Source organism: Canis lupus, chromosome 16 (genome assembly GCF_011100685.1).
Source record: "Canis lupus familiaris isolate Mischka breed German Shepherd chromosome 16, alternate assembly UU_Cfam_GSD_1.0, whole genome shotgun sequence".
NCBI lineage: Eukaryota > Metazoa > Chordata > Mammalia > Carnivora > Canidae > Canis > Canis lupus.
The window spans coordinates 28,224,097-28,240,556 of NC_049237.1; the positions used below are offsets into that span (position 1 = coordinate 28,224,097).

General features: G+C 44.3%; 1 protein-coding gene and 1 long non-coding RNA gene across 2 annotated transcripts in view; one reads left to right on the forward strand and one right to left on the reverse strand.

Moving 5' to 3' along the window:
* GOT1L1 (glutamic-oxaloacetic transaminase 1 like 1) overlaps positions 1-8,501 on the forward strand; it is a 40,509-nt gene extending 32,008 nt beyond the window's left edge. The window contains exon 11 of the transcript XR_005371460.1: positions 6,673-8,501. The gene's annotated coding sequence lies outside the window, so the exon portion shown is untranslated. The remainder of the gene's footprint in view (positions 1-6,672) is intronic.
* LOC102157259 lies at positions 2,769-16,388 on the reverse strand. The gene is made up of 3 exons (XR_005371461.1): positions 16,113-16,388; positions 11,520-11,677; positions 2,769-5,460 (listed from the first exon to the last, which is right to left on the reverse strand). It is a non-coding gene; the product is annotated as an uncharacterized LOC102157259 (long non-coding RNA).
* Positions 16,389-16,460: the final 72 nt, after the last annotated feature.

The window sequence follows — 16,460 nt, forward strand, 5'->3', positions numbered from 1 at the left end:
CAAATACAACTTGCATACGATTCCAGGGCTCTTGGACTCAGGGAAGTCTGTCCAGCACCCGCTAAGGAGTCAGCTATTTAGCTCCTTCCTGGGCTGACTTTCACAGAGCTGCAGCTGCAGAAAAATGAGAAAACCTTAACTATTTTCTCTTTTTCTGCCTTGTCTTTGTCAGGAGGTGAAAAAAAACAAGGAACAAAACTGCTTTAAAAAACAAAAGATTTTATTTATTGAGAGAGAGGATAAGAGAGAGCGCACCAGGGGAAGAGGAGGGACGGGGGAGGGAGAGAAACAGACTCCCCACTGAGCCGGGACCTTGATGCAGGGCTTGATCCCAGGACCCTGAAATCATGACCCAAGCCAAAGGCAGATGGTTAAGCGACTAAACCACCCAGGCATCCCTAAAACTGCTTTAAGGAGAGGAGAAAGAAAAACGAAATAAACCAGTACTAAAGAGAGACTGTGGGAAATTGAGAGATGACTAAGCTAATGGATTCTATTTTATGAGCTCCATGAGGGTTCATGAGGTCAGTTAAAAAAATATGTGACACAGGACAGGACGCCTGGGTGGCTCAGCGCTTGAGCGTCTGCCTTCAGCTCGGGCATGATCCCGGAGTCCAGGATCGGTCCTCATAGGGCTCCTTGCATGGGGCCTGCTTCTCCCTCTGCCTGTGTCTCTGCCTCTCTGTGTGTCTCTCATGAATAAGTAAATAAAATCTTTTTAAAAATATATGACAATGAAGAACTTGAGATATGATAAGAGACAGGAGGGGTGGGAGCTGGGGGATGGGAACAGTGTTGAAAATGTTACCAGGGTTAAGAGGAAAAGACTTCTGGACACTGTGGATTACTTACCCCTACTGAACTATGCACTTGAAAATGTAAATTTTAGGTTATGTGTGTTTCACCACAATTTTTTTTTAAGTTATTGGGCAGCATGTCATCCATGAGAATGTTGAGGGGTCCATCACTCTACCAGACCCTAGTGAGCCACCCTTCCTACCAGGAAGTGCAGAAGCTAGGAATAGAATTCGGGTCTAGGACCTACTTTATCAATGGTAAGCGGGTTAAACAAAAAAATTTTTAAAAATTAAAAAAAAAAGGTAAGGTTGTTGAAGGGGTGGTGGTGGGATTAGCATCAAGCTATGAGGAATTGGTGGGTTTTGACAGGGGAGGGCTGGCATGGAGGAAGGAGGCAGGGGCCATGGAGGAAAGGGCATAAAGCTGGCCTGCAGGGGTGTCCTGCCCTCCTGCTGCTTTTTCCCAGACTCTGCAGGCCCAGTGAGGGGGCAATGTGATCCACTCCAAAGGTGAGTCTACTAGGCTCTCTCCGGTTTCCTGACTTTGGAGACAGCAGGTGGTGCTGTTGAGTAAATCTGAGAGCCTAGAAGAAGAAACCCAAACTTTGAACTTGAGAAGTTGGGCATCTCTGCCCTGGCAACTCTCCCTTCCCACTGCTGGAGCAGAGGAGGGTGTGGTAGATGGGAAACGTCTTCCTCCTTGTGCTCTGGATTGCTCCTCAGCTGGCCCTGGGAGGAGGGAGGGCTGGGACCTGTTCTCTTAGTGTTTCTCACATGCTCTGGTATCCCAAACGTCTTTGGAATGTAGCTCAGGTGAAATCCTGGGTGGTGGCCCCACCAGCAGTTGTCTGGGAGGGGTAAAAGAGATTCAGAGGCATCCTTACACACCCCTCCCTGGCCAGGCCCAGCTCAGGGTAGCTTCCATGGCTTTGCCTGCACCTCCTGCTCCCAGGAGCACCCCCCGCCCCCTCACGTCCCCCTCTCTCCTTAGAAAGCTCAGACTACTCTGAGAAGTCTAGTCTTACTCCACAGTAAAACAGACCAAACACTTGGGAACCTCTCCTTAATTGTAGTTTTAAATTTGGGGCTTTTATCTAGCGAGCTCAAGTTCTAGAAAGCCTCCATAGCTGGTGAACTGGGTGCTTTGCACTGGATTAGGGCATTGGATTAGGTAGGAGTCCTCCTTCTGTCCAGTGAATCTGGATTTGATTGTGTTGCTGGGCTTTGTCCCCAACAATGATAGGATCCTAGGGAATGCAAACACAACACTGGTTTGACAGCTTCAGCAAGTTTTAAAAAGCCCAACACACCAAAGCCCAGTGTGCCTCTGGAACTCCACGGCTTGCCTGTCTCACTCTTGACACACTTTTGTGTCCCTGTCCTTGTTTTTCCTCTGCCTCACCTTTCTCTTGGTGTTCTAATTTATGCTGTTGTACTTCACTTACGTGACTTTGTAAACAGCTTTAAATCTTGAGACAGGTCAGGGTACAAATAAATAGGAAGAAAAACACCACTCTGAAAGGTCAGATGTTTTGATATTGGCTAAACCTTGTGCTAATGTAGGAAAATGACTATACCCCTTAGTGACCATAACATCCAGAATCTTCCACAACTCACAATAGCGGAAGGATCTATCTCCTCATGGAAAAAGGGGACAGGACCGCAGACTTGACTTTTGACTCCTGGCATTCCCAGTGCCTCCCCCCCGGGCATCTTGCTAGGGTTGCTGCTGTTGTGGCCAAGCTTTAGGGTGGGGTGAGGGCTGGGGACGCTGTGCCCCTTCAACCATTTGCTACTGTGGACTCATGACCTTTCCCTTACTCCCTGCAGAGCTCTAAACTCATAAGAGCAGAGCATTTGAAATGACTTCTAAAAAGACTATTAGATGAGCAAAACGTAAGCAGAAAATAACATGAAACTAGGTCATCTAAGCGACAGCTCATGATACTTTATTTTCCATGATACACTGCATGGTGACTTCAGCATTCATCTGAGAGCTAATTGACCCAGTGGTCATATTCTTATACAAGCTACAAACCTAAATAGTTCTCAAACTGCAGGACCTCATGTTCCCCTTAACAGGGTGGTCCTTCTAGCACCCCTTTCTAGAGCAACTTTCAAATCAAATGCCTCAAAACTTCCAGCACCAACCTCGGCTTTCGTTTTAACTCACACATTCCCCCTGCCCCCCTGCAATCTTAGAAGATCAATGTAGCCATACCAAATACTTAGAAATATTTCCTGTCTTCTCTGAGGTATTTCAATCTAAGGTTTGTGGTCAGAGGGATCTAAGTGTTGAAAAGCCATTTTTTACCATCAAATTGCATTTCAAAGGATCTTGGAGATGTAAGAGACCATAGAGACCATTTATTGCCATTTGTACAGAGAAATGGGTGGAAGTGATAAATGACTTGCTGATGGTCCCAGAGCTAAAAAGTCTAAAAAAAGATTTCTGCCTATTGATACCCAGACCACTCTTTTTCTCACTGCGCTACCCAGATTGGCCTCTGCACATCTATGTAGAAATGTAATTGTGACGGGGACTTTCTTTACAGAAGTAGATATACATAGATGCAAATACATTCACACATAGACACATGCAAGTAATAGATTTAGGAATTAGGGGTACCTGGGTGGCTCAGTGATTGAGAGTCTGCCTTCAGCTCAGGTTGTGATCCTGGGGTCCTAGGATAGAGTCCCGCATCAGGCTCCCACTGGGGAGCCTGCTTCTCCCTCTGCCTATGTCTGTCTTTGTGTGCCTCTCATGAATAAATAAAATCTTTTTAAAAAAGGAATTAAAGTAATAGAGGCATGATTATGCTATGTGGACAATTTTAGCTGTTTGTGAGGAGTGTCTTAAGGTATGCACAGATGTAAATCTAGACACCTAATGAATGAATGAATGAATGAGTCTGAGGGAAAAAATTTAATTTTATCCATTGAATGCAGAACTCTAGGGCAAATGATGGAATTTAGGCAAGGTCTTACTCTCTAGAGGTTCATGAAGGATAGACATAGGCTCAAATAATTTTAATATAAAGCCGACTTTGATCATCACTGTCACAATTTAATAAGGAGCTAAGGATCACTATAGATGAAAAAACTAGTAACACAAACAAGGAAACTTATAAGTACAAGCAAATTACATGTGTGCAGATATGAAGCAACTGTCTATTCACATATGTGTCATTTTTTCAGTGTATTGTAAGTATCCAGTAAGCAATGATGCTGTCATTTGGGGTGAATTCCTGTACAAGTTCTGTTTGGCTTTATGTGCACAATGATACTTCATGGTGTGTCTCTTATCTCTTGCTTTGCCTCTAAGTCCAATAAAGAAAATACACTTATATTTCCAGGCCAGACCTCTCCTCTGAGCTCCCAACTTATATTTCCAACACTCTGTTCATCCTGTTGGGTGTCTCAAAAGTACCCAAAGCTCCACATGTCCAAAATAACACCTGATTCTTCTTCCAGGATTCCCTATCTCAGTGAATGGCATCATTGTCCACTTAGGTATGAAAGCCAGAAACCTGGAGCGAGAACATAATCTCCCTAAGGGCAGGGATCCGGCCTGTCTTGTTTTCTGCTGTGTCTTCATGACCTAGAACAGTCCATGGCACACACTGAGTACTGATTATGTCCTGTGGAATTACTGTTTGCAATCTCTGGATTGCATTCGTTTTCCCCCATCTCCACCATTACTGTTCAGTCCAGGCTGCCATAACCTCTCATTGGCACTATAGCAATAGCCTCTTGACTAACCTCTCTGCTTTCATGCTCAGCTTTATTTCTATATATCTTCCAGTGTAGCCAGTGATCTTTTCAAAAACAAATCTGAATCTGAGACAGGCGCTCTTGCTGTGGCCTCTGAGGTCATACGTGGTATGTATCTATGGCTCTTATAGCCTCATCTCATATCATGATCATCTTGGCTTTTTAGATCCAGCCAGACTGGCCTCTTAGACATTCAGCCTTTTTTTTTTTTTTTTTTTTTTACAGTGCCTATCATCACTTGCTCTGTCTAGCCACAGGGTCTTTGCACTTATTGCTTTCTCTACTGGGACCATTCTTCTCCATTCTTCTCCTCTTCATCCACTTAATTTCTGCTCATCCTCCTGATGTCACTCTCAGAGCTTAGAGAACTAGTTCGTGTAGGTCATGATGTCAAATGTATTTGGCAGAAAAGTCATAGTCAAAATAACTTGAAAAATACTGAAAAGAGATAGCTCCATAGCACTTGTCATTGTTCAATTTTTACATTTGTTTGTATAATTATTTTCTGTATGAAACTTTCCACAACTTGTAAGAAGTTTTTGTCTGTCTTCCTATGTGAAGTCAAGGATCTAGTCAAGGACCATTAAAATATAAGTCATTTCGTTCTTCATGTGTTTTTGCAAAGCACCATTAAATATATGTACCTGTATTCTTTTTTTTTTCTATCAGATACAAATCCTCAGAAGATTACTAGTGTTTGATAAAAATATCTTGGGATGTTATCCTCTCAGTGAGGTCCTCCTTAGTTCATGAAAGCCCTGGAGACAGGGTATGGACTTTTAGAAGATATTGCCTTTGCCTGTGATATCAGGATTTAATAAAATCAAACGAAGAAGGGCTTATCCAGGTTATCTTCTCCAATGTATATCTTTTCTTTTCTTGAAAGTTCCTGAAATCAGTAAGTTGATAGGATCTTAAGATGGTTAGAATCACTCAGACACACCAGATGTCTCCAACAGATCCTGTAAATATAGGAACTTATATATGATAAGGAAGCATTATAAATCCAATTAGGGAAGGGTCAGTTTATTCAACAACTTATTTTTTAATACTTAATTAGCGGCTTGTGAGAAAAAGTAAAATTTATCTTTGAACCATGTCACATACCAGTATAAGTTTCAGAAAGATAAACATGCAAAATGGTAAAAACTCAAGCCAAAAAAGGCTATATGAAAACCTAAGTGAATATATACCTCATATCCAGGGGGAGGAAGACATTCTCAGCTTAAGGGCAAAGGAAAACATTGTTCTTACCTCCTCAAAGGAAAATGTTTGACCACATAAAAATGAAAAATGACCAAATTAAAAGGTAAACAACAAAGTGGAGAAACAATAGATTATCAGAAACTATACAAAGGGTCAATGTTTATAGTACATCAGGAGGTTTATAAATTAGTAAACTAGTGCCAAGACCCCAGTGAAGAAATTGGACAAAGATAAGAACAGACATTTCATGTGTAAAATATGATTGACACATGAAAAAATATTCAACCTTACCAGAAATCAAAGAAATGCAAATTACACGTTTTGCAATTGCATAAATGCAAAAATCACTGTTTTATTCTATCAAATTAACAGAAATAAAAAGTACATAGTACACACTATTAGAGAAGTATAGGGGAAATCACTTTTCCAATACATTGCCGGGGGGAGTGATGTCATTATGTATAACAAATATTACAAGTGTTCACAGCTTTTGACTTACTTCTCAGAATATATCATCAGGAAATGTGTTGAGGAAATAAATCTAAATATGGGCAGTGCTTTATGCACAAGGATTTTTATGGAAGTATTATTTATAGCATCATATTTAATAATAGGGAGATCATTAAAAAAACTAGTGGACACTGACATGAAATTAGATAACCTTTGGAAATTAAGTATATGAAATTTTCCAATAAAATAAGAAACAGTGGGGAAAAATAGCATAATAGAAGTGTGTATACAGTCTAATCTCAACTGCATGTAAAGACAAGCGTGCATAGAAAAAACATGTTTTCCTGTCATTATTTTTCCAAGGTAGAAGATAAGTGTTTTTTTTTTTTTCTACTTGTCTTTGTTTTCTGGATTTCCCAGGAACCAATCCTTGCTTCTTTCCTAGGTGGAAACAGAGGCAATGCCATAAAAAACAAATCCAGTATTGACACATACTATAACTTGGTTGAACCTTGAAAAACCTGAACCTGAGTGAAAGAAGCCAGACACAAGAGGCCACAGATAGTATGATTCCATTTATATGAAATCTCCAGAAAAGGCAAATCTGTAAAGGCAGAAAGCAGATTCGTGATGGCCAGAGGCTGGGCAGGAGGTACGGGCACTGATTCCTCACAGGCATGGAGCTTCATTCTTGGGTGATGGAAATGTTTTGGAATTAAATGATGGTGATGGTTGCACAACATGGTGGAGATCCTAAAAACCACTGCACTACACACTTTAAGATGGTGAATTTTTGGTTATGTGAATAATATCTCAAATAAACAAACAAACAAACAAAAGCTTGGTATTTAAAAAAGTAAAACTGAAAGATTTAGGTTAAGAATTTAAGAGTCCATTTTCAAAGGGTCATCTCTTTGCATTCTCAAGGGAGCCCTCTTTTTCTAGGGCCTCAGGGACCTCACTGGCTGGTGTGGATGTCAGAGAAGAAGAGAGGGAGAATGAACTAGAAGGACCAGTCATGGCTCTGTGTCTTTAAGATTTTATTTTTAAGTAATCTCTACACCCAAAGTGGGGCTTGAATTTACAACCCTGAGATAAAGAGTCACATGCTCTGCTGACTGAGCCAGCCAGGCACCTCAGGATCAGAGAGGTTTTACAAATTATGAATGGCTATTTAAAAAATGAAAATGTAAAGTGAACCTGTTTATAGTAGCATCAAGAATACCAAATACCTAGGAATAAATCTGACAAAAGATGTACAAGACCTGCGTAGAAAACTACAAACACTGAGAGAAATTACATTTAAAAAGGATCTATCTTGCTCACTCTCTGGAATATTCAATAGTGTAAAGATGTGAAATTTCCCCAAATTGACCTGTGAATTCAATGCAATCTCAATCAAAATTTGAGCAAGTTTTTGTTGTTGCTTTGTTGTGTCTTGTTGTGTTTTAGAAATGAACAAGTTGATTCTAAAATGAATATGAAAATGCAAAGGACTGAGAATAACCAAGAAATCTCAGTGGATGAAGGACAAAGCTGAAAGCTTTACATTAGAAGATATCGAGAAGTATTAGAAAGCTATAATAATTAAGACAGTGTGGCTTTGGCTCAAAAACAGACCAGTTGACCAAAGGGCCAGAATAGAGGTCAGAAACAAACCCACAAATAACCGTGGCAATAGAGAGCTGGTGGGGGAAAGCTAAGTTTTTTTCAATAAATGGCGCTGGGTCTATGGGATATATTTGTGAAACACCAAAAGAATCTTGATTCCTATCTGATACTATATGGTTGGAAAAATTTATGCTTCCATGGAAAACTGCATTTTTGTAGCAGAGCCTCTGGGTTATCTGATGGTGATTTTATGGCCACTATTTTATAACTCTATAAGTTGTAGATAGCACAGAAAAATTCATGAAAATAAATTCTGTCTGGTTGAGGGACAACATCCCCTCCACTCCTGTGAAAAACTTATTCTGCCTTAAATTGCATATTCATTTCAATATTCTTGAATTATAAATGTGTCTGTTCTTTGGACTCTTTTTTTAAGATTGTTTATTTATTCATGAGAGACAGAGATAGAGAGAGAGAGAGGCAGAGACACAGGCAGAGGGAGAAGCAGGCTCCACGCAGGGAGCCCGACGTGGGACTCGATCCCTGGTCTCCAGGATCACGCCCCGGCCCGAAGGTGGCGCTAAACCTCTGAGCCACCCGGGCTGCCCTGGACTTCCTTTTGAACAGGTTGAATCACCTTGCCAGTTTTACTTCCTAATAAGTGAAATAAAATTTTAACATGTGTTCATTTTTATATCTGTATGAGAGTCGTGATTTTATCTTTTAAATGAATTATCTTTCAATAATACGTACAAATTAATTTCAGATGGATTGCTAACCTAAATGTGAAAGGTAAAACAATCAAGCTCCCAGAAGATTATAAAGGAGAATATATTCATTACTTTGGGGCAGCAAAGATTTCTTAAATAGGACACAAAAGCACTACTCATAAAAGAAAAGATGAATAACTCAAATTTCATTTAAACAGTACTTTTTGGGCAGCCTGGGTGGCCCAGCGGTTTAGCGCCGCCTTCAGCCCGGGGCCTGATCCTGGAGACCGGGAATCGAGTCCCAGGTCGGGCTCCCTGCGTGGAGCCTGCTTCTCCCTCTGCCTGTGTGTCTGCCTCTCTCTCTCTCTCTCCCTATGTCTCTCATGAATAAATAAATAAAATCTTAAAAAAACTAAGTACTTTTCACCCAGGAATGCCACTGAGAATGAAAAGGCAAGCCACAGAGTGGGAGAAGATATTTGCAATGCATTTTTTGGACAAAGCTATTTAATATATATATAGAAATTATATATATTATAGAAACTATATCATATATAATACAAATATATAAGTATTACAAATCAGTAAGAAGCTAGACAACAGAAAATAAAAATGTACAAAAGACCCGAATAACACATTACAAAAGACCATATCCAAATGGCCAATAAACAAGTGCCCAACCCCATTAGTCATCAGGGAAATACAAATTAAAACCACTGCACATCTACCAGAAGGGCAAAATACAAAAGATTGACAATGCCAATGTTGACAAAAATGTGGAGAAACTGGATCTCTCCAACACACCTGGTGGGAGTATAAATTGGTATAACTGCTTTGAAAAATTATTTGGTAATATCTCTTAGTGCTAAACATATGCCCAACCCTATGATCCAGCAATTTCATTCTTAGGTGTGTGTGCGTAGGTTTGTGTATATGTATATGCACAAAAAGACATGAGAATGTACGGCAATTTTTAAAATAGCTCTGTGGGGTTTTTTTTTGTTTTTTTGTTTTTGGTCAACCACAAACTCAGTGGCTTAAAACAGTAATTAGTTCTTTCAGTGTCAGTTCTGGAGGTCAGAAGTCTGAAATCACGGCGTTGGGGCTGCACTCCTTGCAGAGGCTATAGGGGAGATTCTGCTCCTTGTCTCTTCCAGCTTCTCGTGGTTTGTGAATCCATTACTTCAACCCTTGCCTCCTTCTCATGGCCCTGTCCTCTTCTGTGTAATCCCTCTGACTCATTCCTTTAAGGATGCCTGTGATTGGATCTAGGGCTACTTGGACGATCCAGGATGCTCTCCTCATCTCAAGATCCTTAGTTACATTTGCAAAAACTCACTTTCTTTCTTTCTTTCTTTCTTTCTTTCTTTCTTTCTTTCTTTCTTTCTTTCTTTCTTTCTTTCTTTCTTAAACATCTATTTATTTGAGAGAAGGCGGAAGGAACAGAGAGGGGAAAGAATCTTCAAGCAGACTTCTCGCTGAGCACAGAGCCCCAGTATGGGGTTCAGTCTCACAGCCCCAGAGATCATAATGTGAGCCAAAACCAAGAGTCAGACACTTAATCGACTGAGTCACCCAGGCCCCCCTGCAAACACTTGATTTCTAAACAAGTAGCATTCACAGGTTCCAGGGATTAGGATGTGCATATATTTTGGGGGAGTGGGGGGCATCATGCAGCCCTTTACAAGCCTCAAACTAGAAACAACCTAAATGTCTATAAACTGTAGAATGAAAATAGTGATAGATTACTATGAAACAATCAAGATGAACACATTACTGCTACACAAACACCATTGGTGATTCTTATAATACTGAGTGAAAGGAGCCAGACCCCAGATAAATATCTGATGTAATATTCAGTCATATAATGCTCAAAAATAGCAAGACTAGGGGCACCTGGGTGGGTCAGTTGATTAAGCATCTGCCTTTGGCTCCGTCATGTATCCAGGGTCCTGAGATTAAGCCCTCCACGTCATTGGACCCCCTGCCCAAGGGGGAGTCTGCTTCTCCCTCTGCCCTTCCTCCCATCCCAGCTCATCCTTGCTCTCTTGCTCCCTCTCTCTCTCTTAAGTAAATGGATAAAATCTTTTTTAAAAAACCAGCAAGACTAATCTAGAGGATAGAAGCTGGGATGGTGGTTGCTATCCTATGGAAAGACGGGGGCCCATGACCAGGAGGGATGCAAGCATGGTTTCTGCATGTGCCAATACTGCTCTATTTCCTGATCTGGGTGGTGAAGACTCACCACACCAAACACTTCCGTGTGCCTTTTTGCAGATAATGTTTATAGGAAATTTTCCTCTTCACCTTCTTCACACATTTTCTTCTATTTTCTGTACATATTAGATTTCAATACCTGTGTTTATTAAAAACTATGAATGATCATTAACAACATTTTCTTTCTCATTATGGGTTAGGTGCTACCATCTCTCAGGAATGTCTGTTTTGGGGACACATATATATTCTTTTAGTCTAATGAGTTTTGACAAAAACTTAAATTGGGGGACCCAGTGGTGCTACAGAATGTACTGTTTTGTAATTCATTCCCAAACTGCTCTATAAGCCCTTAGCATCAATAGCTTTCCTGGCTGAGGCGTCTCCCAAACTTGGGAGTACAGGTGGTTGGGATGGCAAGTGTTACTCCGAGGTGAATGATTAGACTTAGGAAAAGGACTTAGGATTAGGAAGAGTGTTATAGATCCTAGGAGAGGTAAGAAATAGCACTTCCTGAAGACGGGCAGTAATTCGTCAGAGGGATGATAAGGGTGGGTAAGAAGAGGATACTTAAAGGTAGAGCCTAGTTTGAACCTGGGTTGCCTCCTTGAGGGGACCCCTAGGTAAGGAGTCTTATTCTGGCTGTGGTCAGTCCACCCGCACCCCAGCCTTGGAATTGGTGAATTGTCAAACACTGGGCTTGCCTTGAGACTTCCAGGGCTATATTATAATTCCTTAGGCTCAAAAGTCAACATACCCATCAGCCTTGTACCATGTGCTGTGGCGTCCAAAAGGAAGAGAAGGGGGGTGGTGGAGCTGCTTGAAATACCTCTTGGCCAGCTCTGCCTCTGCAGGTCTGTGTCCGGGGGCCCCAGCAGTTGAGACAGTGGAGGCTCATGGCTTACATGGAAGAGGCTGGAAGGAGAACAAGACCCTGAGGGGGTAGCTCCAATGGGACGATTCAAGAAGGAATAAATGCCTCAGAACTTCTGCTTTCTTCTTGTATGTCATGAAACCGATTCTGGAAAGGTGAAGGCTTGCATCTATGATGAACACATATTTCTTTTATAATCAGAAACAATAAATCTGTATTTTTGAAAGATGGTTATATCGGGTAGTGCTAAAAGTGGCCGTGACTGGAGGGAGACTGAAGGGTTCAAAGTCATCTATGCCTCTCTACTTAATCTGACCTGCCTTCTGTTGGCAAGACTTTGGGAGAGCCAGAAATAGTGAGGACCACATTTCCTGCCTTTGGGATGCTTACAGGCCAATAAAACCAGTGCTGAATCTGAGTATAAGAAATAAGCTAGGAAACTCAAAGCAGGGCAACTGGGTGGCTCCGTTAGGCGCCTGCCTTCAGCTCAGGTCATGATCTCAGGGTCCTGGGACTGAACCCCACATCAGGCTCCCTGCTTGGTGGGGGGAGGGGGGGCTGTTTCTCCCTCTCCCTCTGTGCTTGCTCTCTCTCAAATAAATAAAATCTTAAAAAAAAAAAAGAAATCAGAAGCAATTCTAAATGGGAGAGGCACAGGGGAAGGCTTAGTAAAGAAAGGGGAGGTAAGGGACCCACAATCTCTCTCTACAGTCTATAAGACTGTAGTTGTAAGACTCAAGGGCTTTCCGTGAAGAAACTTGGCAAATTTTGTATTATCTACGATGCAAATTTTGTTAAACAAAGTAATAGGGGCAAAGGGGGAAACGTAGCCATTTGCTTTTGAGACCATCCTTTGTCCTGTGTGGCTATAGTTGTTTCGTTTTGTTTAGTTTTTTGTTTTTAGATTTATTTGAAAGTCTGAGAGAGAATGTGCACGTGTGGTGGAGGAGGTGCAGGGGAAAAGAATCTGCAGCAGACTCCCCACTGATCGTGGAGCCCATCACCAGGCTTGATCCCCCAATCCATGAGATCAGGACTTGAGCAGAAACCAGGAATTGGATGCTTAACCAACTGAGCTACCCAGACACCCCAGTGTGGCTATAGTTTTAACTTCCACATTGCCACACCCCCTGGGGCAATGGAAAGAGAGCCTGGTGTTGGGGGCTTGCTCCCCTGGCTCGTGATCCCTGAGGCAGAAGCCCCCTAGCACCCAGAGCCGACATCTGGAAAGTAGTCTCCTTGGTCAGCCAAGTGGGTGAGAGTCTGAGGCAGCTGGACCTGGGGAAGCCAGAAGGCTGTTTACCAAGGGCTCCAGTGAATGAGTCATGTGTGTGGACGTTTGTCACCACACCCCAGAGTGCAAGGCAAAGGAGAAAGACAAGCAACCATTACCAGCCTCTTTCTTCTCCTCCCTTAGGACAGCACACTAGTCCATTCCGAGTCCCCAGAGGTGATTTTTTTTTAGAGAGAGTGAGAGAGAGAGAGAGAGCACGAACGAGCAGGGGGAGAAGGATAAGCAGACTCACACTGAGTGTGGAGCCTCATGCAGGGCTTGATCTCATGACTCTGAGATCATGACCTGAGCTGAAACCAAGAGTCAGAGGCTTAACTGAATGAGCCACCCACGTGTCCCCTCTGCCCGGGGTGGGGGTGTCTGTTGGTTAGATCTCTTGCAGTTGGGGATGTACTGAGGAGCAGCGGGCAGGAGTGATTGGCAGTGGTAGGGTGGCAAACATCTCTCATTCTGCTTGCCCTTCCTCCCCACTCCCAGCACGGCTCTATACTATGTCTTTTCCTGGGAGACTTCTTGGTTGCTCCTAACAGCAAATCTGCACTGGTCATCTAACTGCACAGCTGGTGTCTGGGAGTCCAGGCACACTCTACTGCTTTGGGAGGAGGCGAGGTGGCTAATCTGTCCAGTCCAACCTGCCAGGCACCTTGCCCACGTGCTCAGGGCCAACAGAAACTCTTCTCCTCTTTCAGTCAGGGCTAGAGGCGGGCCAGTGAGAGGAATGAGAAGTCAACTCACCACACCCTGGCTGTAGGAGGTGTTTATAAACACTCCTGGAATGCAGTGAACCTGCGAGGGGTCAGCTGCCCCAGGACGGCCTGGCCTGTGGGAGAGGGTGGAAGGGATGCCCAGGTGGATTCTGCTGAGGGCAGGTGGGGAACAGGGCACAGTGGAGCACCAGCCCTCTCGTGGTCCTTGTCATTGCACCTGCACACCTCCCATCCTGGACTGTAGGGCTATAAAATTGGAAGACAACAGACTTACTCCCGGGGGGTCAGCAAATGAGTTTTGAGGGACAAAGAGCTCTGGCTGGAGGAAGGGAGAAAACAGCCACCAAGCCATTTAGCATCAAGTACATCCTGTGCTCTAGCTCCTGGCTTCTCTCTACCCTGACGTATTTCCAATTCCTGCCTCTCATGAGCCCCACTCCTCTGAGTTAACCTCTGCAAGTGTCCAGTGTCTGGAAGGATCTTGATTTCCTGTGGGTGGTGGAACAGCCTTTCCCTCCCCCAATCTACAACCTCTGCTTTAACCTTAGAGCCTATATGTGTTTGACAGAAACCCAAACACATGAGGTCACAAGGTATTATAGTTTTTCCTTCCCCCTTGTTCCCTTCCTTTGTCCTCTCATCCTTTCCATGAATGGAAGGGATGCTTTGGGTCATACTCAGCCTATGAGGCTGACCAGCTGGCTTTCAATCCTTGCTATCTTCACTGTGGGGCAGCATGAACAATGTGAGTGTGGGGGAGGACAGGAGATGAGAGCTGAAAAACTTCACTCACAGGGGATCAGTCTTGACCCCAAATCTTGGACTCTGTCCAGCAGGGAGGTAGTGGAGCAGTGCACAGGTAGGAAAACCAGGAGGGGAATAAGTGCCTTATTGACTACAGTTCCAACTTGGAACAGACTCCAAGGATGGATAAGTGGTAGAGTGGGGCCAGAGGCAGATAGTCCCCAGGTGAAAATGAAGGCATCTAGCTCTGACCCCCCACCCCAATGCTGGCTGCTGGGCTACTTTTGCTCACACCTGCCTTACAGCATGAAGCACAGCCTCATCACACCACTGCTCAAAATCCTCTGAGGGCTGGCTCACCCTGGCCTAACGCTGTGGCATAAACCCCTTAGCCTGGTGTTCATGAGCTACGTGATCTAGGCCTACCTACCTTGGCTGTCTTATCCCTACCATCCACCCACAGTGCCCTCCAAAGATATCCCACATTCTGGCCCCCAATGGGGTGCTCCTAACCCCTGAACATGCTGGGAACTCTCCGGCTCCTATATCTGCTTAGACTGTTCTGTTCTCTCTCCCTTGAAATGCTCTTCCCCCACACCACCCCCTCTCTGCCTGTCAAATCTGGTATATGCTTTACTTTAGGGCTCAGCTCAATGTCTTCATAAAAATCCACCTGCTTAGAGAAATCACTCCAACCTCAAAACCCCCAAAGCATTTTGTTAGTGTAGGATTTCCGTTATAGCATTTGTCATGATGTGCCTCAGAACTGGATCTTGTTTTAGGGCTTTGTGCCCTCTGTAGCTCCTAGCACATACTGGGTACCAAGTAAGTTCTCAATATATTTTTATGGTAATGAATGGGGCCATGAGGTTGAATGACATCAACAGATGGTCAAGATACGGAAATGGCAACAAAATAACAGAGCTCTGCTAGGCTTTTCCATCACTTACCTGTCTGGTGCCTCCTTTTTATCACCATTGCATATTTACAATGTATGGAATAGGTCTTTCCCGCATGGTAGCCACCCTCAGTTGCAAACCTGAGGCATAATGCATCTTGTAATGTCCTCCAGGGTAAAAGGAAACACTGTGTGCTCCTGGTTGGCCAGAATAAACTGCACACTCTCTCTTCACTTCCACAGCACTTCCTGAGCACTTGGGGTGCATGTACCCAGGTTTCTGCCGGGGGGCTATGGAAGAGACACCTTAACCAAGTCACCACCTGGTCCCCCTGGAAGCAAAACCATGGGGGGAAATGTGAGTGAAGTCCTGCAGTCAGCAGGACCTGGGAATGAAGGGAAACTGCCCATCCAAGGGACATCTGGAAGAAGGAAGTGAATGACTGGAAGCCCCCAGGGATAAAGGGCAGGGAAGAGACTCTGGGCTACTGGAGCAAGGGTGGCCCTCTGGTCTCCAGATGTCCGGGTTTGGCAACCCTATCTTCAGTTCCTCCTTTATTCCTCTTCCCTAATTTACCCTTTCAGCCTCACCTTATTTGGTGAGAGCAGAGCAAAGTAGGACACTCCCACAGCACCTCATCACCGGCCCCCTTCCCTCTCACCTTCCCCTTTTCAGGCCCTCAAAGGATCCTCCTCCTTCCGCCACCCATCGGCACCCTCCCAGCTCCCGCAGTCCCCCGGAGCAAACCACGGGCTGGCCCAGATCAAAAGAGCAGCGACTGTGGGATCGCGCTCACTGTCACCTTCATGGCACCTCCTGATCCAGAACTCACCATGTGCCGGGCTACGTTATCATTTTTAAAGCAGTTGCACGAGGTGATGGTTATCTCACTTTATGGGTGAGGACACTGAGACCAAAAGATGAGAAGCAATGCATGCCGAGTCACACGCCCGCCCGTTGGCGGGGCCAGCCTGGAAGTGAGGTCGGGCTCGTGCGACCTGGTCCCGTACCAGCACCTCTCGCTCCAGCATCCCCCGAGCCCCCGCTCCCGGCCCCCGCCCGGGACTCTCGGGCCTGAGCCGCAGAGGCCGGGTGGGGAGCGGCAGGTGAGGCGGGGCGGCGGGGGCGGGGCGGGGCGGGGCGGCCCGGGCCCGGAGGGCGGGGCGGGGCGGGGCGGGGC